The following is a 7,797-nucleotide window of genomic DNA, read 5'->3' as shown; positions in this document are numbered from 1 at the left end:
GTGTGGTGGGGAAAGGGGGGGGGGGGGTATCAATAGGATGAGATGGGGACGGGGGAGTGAGTGGGATTTTTACCATGTATATGGACAGAGGGATTTCTGTGCTGCTATATTATAGCTGTGTTTGCTACTATGCTGTGATGAGGAATTAGCTGACCCAAAGGTTGTTTTACTATCGGGTTATGCTGGTGTATGTGAGTAGAGGAGCTACTGTCTGCTGATTGCTGCATTAACTCCATAAACCTGTTCGTTTTTGACGCCAATTGAGCACTCAAGGGTGAATAAGTGTAAGCAAGGACTCTGTGCTCTGGGCTAGCATTCTATCGTATCAATAGTAAGAGCACCAAGAAGACAGTGGAGTCTCATGCATCGTGCTTTTAGTTATGTGGCAGTTATGTGTGACAGAAATACTTATGTGATAGGCTCTGATTTGACAGTGTGCAGAACAATACCCACAGCCGATCTCTTGCTTCGATCCGGCAATCCGCCAAAACACCATACAGTAGACTATAGGATGCTGTGCTTAAAAAGCAAAAAGTTCACGCAGTTCATGTCGCTTTCGAAAGCAAAGTCAAAAGGTCTCAGTGCAAAGCAACTTTGGCATAGTTTTCGTGTGTTTTTTTTTTGTGTTTGTGCTCCAGAAGTATTTTGGACAAAAGCCAAACTTTTCTTTTCTCAAACAGATGTTGTTTTAGATTTTTGAAAGGACATAACCCTAAGTGAAAAATTTGGCTGACAGAAATTGATTGAAAGGAAATCATGCAATCTATGTTGCATGTGATAATTCCAAAACAACAAGTTACTTTATTCTTGTTTCTGGCATGACTGAACTCCACAAAGCACACGATGCTGTTGTTCTTTAGAACAGCGACCCAAAAGAAATCACGCATATGAGGTGTTTTCACCACTAACATTGATCAAGACCACGGAGAAACCGTAGAGTGGAATTGTACCTCTGCATGCATGCAAAGTTCTTCCCTTACAAATGTGCAAAAAAACTATAATGGCCCACTACGTAAAATGCAGGTACTTGTCAGACACAGCCAGGCATGACCATTGAGGTAAAGTGTGTGCTTGTTTGGGTTTTTTTTCCCCTTCCTAAAGCCTGGTTTTATCCCTGCCTTAACTTGACCTTGTCTGTGCTGTATAGACAGCTCTGATGGCCCTGCCATCTGTCTCCGTTGGACCGCCAGATTCTTTCAAACATGTCAGCGCTGGCCTTCAGCACAGACAAGAAATCTTTAGGGGAGATACCTTGCCCCATGCCTTCAACTGGGATAGTGTCACTTGGCACGGGGACCCTCTCACTTGCACCTGATGATAAATCTGCTAGTTTTATGTCCAAAGATAATTCCACTTTTGCTTGCACACTCGTATATCTTGTCCCTCTCACGCCCTCTACGTGTTTGCAATGGACTGGTGCCCTATTCCTCAAATCTAGAAATCTAGATGTAATTGTGACTTTGTGTGTGTTGTGTGAAAGGAATTCGGTGGGGGGGGGGGGGGGTAGTGCGGCCAGTCAAGTACGCCTGATTGCTATTTTTAGCCAAATCTATGCCCATCAGTTGCAGATTGTGGAATTTCCCCTTTCTTAATTTGACCACGAAACTGTCTTTGTTTGAAAGTCACATGTTTTAAGCACAAGAAGGGGACATTGGGAAGTGTAGGCTTTATATTTTTTGTTATCAATAGCACATGTCCTCTTTAAAATTGTTCCTTGAATGCACCTTATGATGCACCCTTGGCTGTGTATGCTACTAGGAGATAATTGGTTCATTTGAAGAAGTACCTCCATCCATGTATGTTTTTTTTTTTTGTGATGTTGAATTGTATTTGCACCATACTCCCCATTGCCTTTTATTGTTTCATTTTCACCATAAATCATATGTGTGAGATAGTTACAGTATCACTCTTGTATGAGAGTAGATGGCCAAATCTAGTGAGGCAATTGAATGGCTGTGTACACTAGTTCGGACCTCCTCAAAGTTTATTATGTGAAGTTTGTTTTTTCCTGTCCTTAATTTATTTGATATATGTAAGATCTGTGTATGAACACAGTGTAAGCCGTCGATCCAAGATGTATGGAAGAGGGCGCACAAGTCGACATATGATAGCTCCATTCTGCAGGATTTTGTGCCGATTCAGTAGACTTATAGTGAAATCACTCAGACATCGACTATGTGATTTGTTCAGTGGTATTTTTTGTGACTCGAAACTGTGTGTTAGCAGTTATCTTCAGTGCTCGTTGTTTAAGCACAGGAAAGCGAAGAAATAAAAAAGTTACAAAAAGAGATTGATGTTCGTATTTCAGGCACGCCGATGACATTTAGCAAGTGCCCCGCAAAAGTTGTTGAGTTATACTTGAGAGTAACCGAAATGTCCATTTTATGTAGAGCAGTGTGTCTGATTGTATGGTGAGGAGAGAAGAAAACACACACACCAACATTGAGTAGATAAGATTGATTTGACTTACTCCTCTCTACCTATGACAAACTGGCTCATTATATAGCTCTGCCGACTTTGACCAAGATATATGTAGGTGGAAGGTGTTTTGTGTGATGGTGGAATAGAATATTCATGTTAGCCCTCTATGTTCACCGTTACGTAACACCCCTTATCGAAAAAGTGGACAAGATCCACCTTTTGTTGTATCTGTCAATGTTAATGGACACGTATCTCTTTTTCTAAAGAGAGAGAAAAATATTGCAAGATATTGAAATCACAAACAACAGCAGTAGATTGTTGATTATTGATGCCGTGGTGTAGCACACTCAGTTTTAGATATTCTGCAGTGATCTTGGAGCTGGGAGGCTAGGGTGTGGTGGCTTTAGTCTCCCAAGACCAGTGGCATATTGGAAGTGTGTAGATGATGATGGTTGCTGTTTAAAGTGGGATTATTAAAGAGGATCCCGCAAGCTGTGACGTGGGTCCGAGCTGGGGCGCCATCGGGCGGGGGTTTCGAATCCCAGCCAAGATGGACTGATAGTGGTGGATCGGTCCGTCCGCGGCCCTCCGACTCGCTTTACCCCCTCGCAGGGACTAGACGTACGAGGAGATGAGCAAGGTTCCTTGTGTAGAACTGTGATACGGTCTCTCCGGGAGAAATAGGTGTGGTAGGGATTTTTGTGGGTGTGAGGTTTAAATTTTTTCTTTCAGTAGAAACTGAATCTGAATAAAAGTCTCTGCATGTTGCTCGCACTCCTATCATTATTATCCATGTACTAGGAGTATTTACAATTGTAATTTTTACCATATGATTATACCTTTAAAGTAGTCAAACAAAAAAAAAAACCACCAATTGCTATTCATTTTTTCTGTTTTGTTTTTTGTAGTAGAACAATCAAGTTGATCCCCATACTCGCCTCTACCCGGTTTCTGCTTTATTTTCATAATTTAAATCAGTATTTTCTTTTGTTGCTTCTGTATGTATACCTGGAAGCTCTATTTAGCGATTGAGAACGTTGTGATGTTGGTTGGCTACCGCTGCATTGATTGGAGAGTAGAGAAATTTGGCTCAGCGAGAAACCGAACTTTCCTTGATGTTTGATGTTGAAATGTGCAACCTACAAGACGTTGCATTGTGTCAATTGAGAGGAATAAAAAACAAAACGAAAATACAGACTGGCAAAAGACAAAGAAAAAAATTAAAATACTGTTCAAACTGTGTCAAACTTTAAACTCATGCTAAACAAGTGTTCTACCCATTAAAACACGAAATTACTGACGTATTTCATCTGTGCATTGGTTTGTTATTCTCAGTCTGAGTATATGTCATAGAACATAATTTTTTGTGATGGCTGCAACAGAAATAATGCAGGCATTTGCTATGAAGTGCAAAAGGTTAGCTATCACTTTCTTTTTGTACTGCCTTTCTAGTCACGACTTAACTCTGCCTAATATAACCCTTGTCCTTGGTCCTGAGTAACACAGCTTGAACTTCCTGTATATCATTCAAGATGCAACACGCAACTTCTGTTTACTAACTATTGCACCCAATTCCCATCATCGTAAGAAAAAACAACTGTAGTGCAATACAGTACATACAAATAGGGAATTCAGAATCTACACACACACAACAGTGATGATGCTCATGTACAATGCACTCACAGTATAACAAACACAATTATAATGAAATTCTCTTTACTTGTACAACAAAGTAAAAATATCTGGTGCCAAAACTGTGATCTATATAAATCATAATATACCTTATCAGAGACTCCAACCCTAAGCACCTTCTGATCTGGAGATTCTCCCGCCTGAAACCCCTAGCAAACGGGAGACTCCAACTTGATGTGCGCGAAGCGCATATCACGAGCGCAAAGTTCCTTGCGGCCGGGGTCCAGCTCTAATAAGTAGGGTCCAGCTCTAATAATTAGGGTTCTTGATGCTCTCTCGTGCTATCTAAGGCTTATTTTTCAACATACGAAGACAAAAAGTAAGAAATCATTTCAAACGGGAGACACTGAGCCAGGGCGGGAGAAATTAAATCTCAAGCGGGAGAACAGGAGATTTTGCAAAAGTAGGCTTTCGGCGGGAGATCTCCCGTGGAAAGCGGGAGAGTTGGAGTCTCTGCCTTATTTTTCGGCTGTAACAAAATGTTGTTATTACAAAAGAAAATGACCGTCCCGAGGACTTCATTTTAATGGGAGTTGCCTTATCTACTTAATATGTAGGTACGTATATTGTATGTTCAGGGGATCCTCATTATAATCAGCTGCTTAGAACCTCTAAAATTTCATCATTATACAAGTATCAGATATCTCGCTACAGGTATATCCAAACTTGTTATAAGGCAGTTCCAATATACAATGTATATATACATGATTATATACATATACACTATGTTTATATTGGAACACTTTGTTGTGTCTGCCCATAGGCTGCTAGTTTCCTGAACATATCTTTGTGGATGAATGGTAGCAGACACCATATTATAATGGCAAAATGGCAATAAGTACATCACATTCTGCGCAATGCAGAAAAAAGCCCACCAATCATTTGTGATACCAAATTCAATTTGAGGAAGGCACTTACAGTATGTTACTGCGAGACACAAAAGCTGCACTATGCCAGTAATGATTTTGTAAAAGTGACAACCTTAGGGGGATCAGGAAGGGGAGTGAGCTTGTATTGCATCCCTGGACCTTGTTCAAGACTGAAAAACTCCCTGTGTAACATTTCAGATGGATCATCATCATCATCATCATCATCATCATCATCATCATTGTTCTTACACATCTTGTATATAGCTCAAAATAGCTTCAAAATTGAAATTCTTGCATATTGTATCCTCAGTACCTCTTGTCAACAATTCAAAGTCTAAAAATGTGCTGGACTTCAAAACTTTGTATTCCTTGAAGTACATAGGTTGCTACAATGTGATTTAAGTCGACCTACTGGGTTTCAATGCCTAGTCCCAGCATGCTTGGTCACATATGGACTTCCTTTAAGTTCAATTTTGTGTAAAGAAAATGATATATAATTAGATAGTACTAAGCTCAAGAGAAAATGGAAAATACTGTGATCAAAGAATTGATATGTTTAGCCTTTTATCACCTTTCAGATGATATGTCCTTCAAATACACACACACACATACACACACACACATACACACACACACACGCACGCACACACACACACGCACACACACACACACACACACACACACACATACCTTGGTACACACACAAGCATACATACAAATCTTGTATATGCATGCATTCCACTCCTGCATGTTCAATACTTTGGCCAAATACTAACATTAGTGAAGTTATCTTTTTGTCTTTTCATCCGACTTTGCTTGAATACCTTGTAATTTTTTGTTCCTCAGTGTTTAAGCTGAAAAATTGGGCTACATGTCAGCGAAAAATCGAGCTTCACGTCAGCCTCGATACACTGCAACTTGAAATAATGGCACATTTGTCGGGACTTAGTAAGCAGGTAGACATGGCTGGAAGGGAATCCCATACTACTAAGTTCTTAATGTGTGATTCTAAAATTCATCCAAGTTCATACATTAAACAAATATATAAAAAGCAGTCTGGATCAACCTTTGCCTGTGCTCCACACAGACAAGATGATCCATCCACTTCCACAAAATGCCTTCTGTTTTTTCCCCAGGATGTGGGGTAGCACACTACATGGGAAAATCTTTCCTGCAATATCCACATACAGTATTTAAAGGACAAGTTCACCTTCATAAACATAAGGATTGAGAGAATGTAGCAATATTAGTAGAACACATCATTGAAAGTTTGAGGAAAATCAGACAATCCGTTCAAAAGTTATGAATTTTTGAAGTTTTTGTGCAGTACCCGCTGGATGAGAAGACTACTGCAGTGTATGAATAACTTAGATGTCACATGCGTACAACAATATAAGGAAAATATAAAGAGAATTTCACAAAATTCCATCTTTTGAAAAAAGTACACATTCCCCTGACTCGTTACCGACAAATGTTATGGGTAATATTATTCCCCCTGCCTTTAGAAAGAGGTAAGTCAAGTGCTCTCTTATTATGCGAAAAAAGTGAAAATGTGTTGAATTTTCTTTTACATTTTCTTTATACTGTTGTACGTATATGACTCACAAGCTGTAGTAGTCTCCTCATCCAGCGGTTCCAACACAAAAATTAAAAAAATTCATAACTTTTGCATCGATTGTCCAATTTTCTTCAAACTTTCACTGATGTGTTCTACTAATATTGTTGCATTTTCTCAATCCTTATGTTTATGAAGGTGAACTTGTCCTTTAACTCAAGCACCGAGTCTTCACAACCATCTCTATCAAACACAAGAGGACCAACAGGTCTTAACAGACAAAGTGATGCAACGAATCATGTATAAATGTTCTTGAAAAAGATGTTTATTTCACAAATGCACTAATATAAACATTTTGATTCTGCCCAGTGTGTTGATTTTTTTTTTTCGTTCACAACATCATTCCATTTTTTAAACAGTTCTTATGCAACTACAAGATTTTGTACACTTTCAAATAGGTGACATCTCTAAAGAGAACATTTCTTCAGAAGATTCTTATATGATACAAAACACACGCCAAAAAAAGAAAAAAAGAAAATATTCTTTAAAAATCACATACAGTCAACAACAAAACATGATCTGATTATGTTACGAGGTCAAACAGCTAATGCCATTGACAGTGATGACATATCAAGGGGCACCCTGAACAAAGTGCTGCATAACTTTTGCCAGTGCCGGTGGACATCCCTTGGAAGCTTAAATGCATCATCATTTGCACCATTCTAATCTTAATCCCCTTCCCTTTTTAATCCCTTCCAATCCCCAGAAAACACCCTTCACTGGAGTGGTCCGTCTTATGCTCTAAATATGACATCTTGCATACCGGTACATCACAAATAGACAAGAATTTTCCTTTGCTTGTTGAGAAACTGAGAAAAAAAAATGTCTATAGGAAGGTGTATGAAAAGAAGGGAAAAATATCAGGAAAATAAAAATCTTTAGGGAAAGAATGCAGGTCACACAAATGTAGGAAGGAGATGTACATGTATGAAATTTAAAATCATATTTGCAAATGAATTATTGTAATGTGCATAAACTCAAAAAGGATGTCTCCATCAGTAGGGAGCCTTGACTTTCTCTGCAAACTTAAATCTTAAAGCTGACATACTACCTAGCCGTACCTCATTAACATGATTTAATTTGCTAAACAATGTTTCGGAGATGCTAGCTGTACCTCATTAACATGATTTAATTTGCTAAACAATGTTTCAGAGATGAGAGTGGCTCTTCCTGTCATCAATCAATGCTTGATTATATAGT

The sequence above is a fragment of the Diadema antillarum genome, unplaced genomic scaffold (genome assembly GCF_040938485.1).
Source record: "Diadema antillarum isolate AM-2024a unplaced genomic scaffold, OU_Dant_1.0 seq00001284_RagTag, whole genome shotgun sequence".
Lineage (NCBI taxonomy): Eukaryota > Metazoa > Echinodermata > Echinoidea > Diadematoida > Diadematidae > Diadema > Diadema antillarum.
This window is presented reverse-complemented; position numbering follows the sequence as displayed.